Source organism: Meleagris gallopavo, chromosome 4, assembly GCF_000146605.3.
Source record: "Meleagris gallopavo isolate NT-WF06-2002-E0010 breed Aviagen turkey brand Nicholas breeding stock chromosome 4, Turkey_5.1, whole genome shotgun sequence".
NCBI lineage: Eukaryota > Metazoa > Chordata > Aves > Galliformes > Phasianidae > Meleagris > Meleagris gallopavo.
The window spans coordinates 33492769-33493880 of record NC_015014.2 but is presented as its reverse complement, the minus strand read 5'-3'; the positions used below and the strand labels follow the sequence as shown (position 1 = coordinate 33493880).

At 43.1% G+C, this 1112-nt stretch overlaps 1 protein-coding gene across 2 annotated transcripts in view; it reads right to left on the bottom strand.

Annotated features, from left to right (window-relative positions):
• The window catches only part of TNIP3 (TNFAIP3 interacting protein 3), a 63191-nt gene extending 62715 nt beyond the window's left edge, over nucleotides 1–476 (bottom strand). For both annotated transcript variants that reach the window (XM_010709938.3, XM_031553090.1), the window contains exon 1: nucleotides 374–476. The gene's annotated coding sequence lies outside the window, so the exon portion shown is untranslated. The remainder of the gene's footprint in view (nucleotides 1–373) is intronic.
• Nucleotides 477–1112: the final 636 nt, after the last annotated feature.

Here is a 1112-nt window from a genome sequence, read left to right as displayed (position 1 = left end):
AAGAAAGAAAGAGCTAAGAAAAGAGTAAAGAGGGAACCAAAGATCCATTAGGGAGGTGAAACAAGGAGAGCACAAAAGTGACAGTTTTTATTTCAGCTGGAGGTACAAGAACCAAACTAGATTTGTTATTCTAAAACTGAAACTAGAAGACATGCAGATATTTGAGCCTTAACTCTGAAAGCCAGCTGAGCCAACACTAGGCTGCTTTCACCAGTCAGCAACGCTCCTGCAGTTCATCGCTCCATCCTAGATCCTGGCAAAGACAGAACAGCCCTATGCGTCATTTATACCATTGAATCTGGCACAGAAGTCTAGCCTTCGTTTCAAAGATTGTGCAAGATGAGAAATAGATTATCAAGAAGCGAGCCATTACCCAATATCTGGACTCCTTTCCATGAGTCAGGGTGAAGCAGTCTACCGCTTTCAGTAAATATGAAGTTCACGTTTGCAATTACTGTTTCTAGTAAAGACAAACTCCCCCGCACAGTGAAAGTAGGAGGGTGGTTACGAACTACGTGGGATGTTTCATATGTAGCCTGTGAGAACACAGGACACCTTCTGCCTTGAATGTGAAACACCAGGAGATATGGTTTTTAGTAACTGACTGCCAGATGAGGAAGGTTCCCACCGAGCACTGGCGCATCAGTATGTCTGTGCTGGTGCGCCAGTGCTGGGAGGCAGATCCCCTGTAGGTAGAGGATAAAAAAAACTGGGGGCTGATCTGCCACTGAATCACACTGCTTCCTCACCAAGTCATGCTGTCTACTTCCGTGCAAGAGGCATAAGAAATTTGTGCAGCTTACTGCTCATACAGCATTCTGTCCTCTGACAACAGAGGTTATTGCTACAGCGTATGATAGTTGAGGTAAAAGCAGTATGGAGCGCATCAATAGCTTCCTTTCTCCAGAGAAGTTGCTGTAGGGAAACCAGGCCAACACTTCCACCGACTTGCTTGTAAAACATGAATATTAAAATTAGTACAGGTTAAACTCTTCTCTTTGCAAAACTGTTTTTCATTCATAAGTTTATTTTAAGAATGGCTTCTTATTGGAATGGGACTTATCGGATTTTTCTTCTAGATGCTAGAGATTCTTTCCAGATATTATAGACCC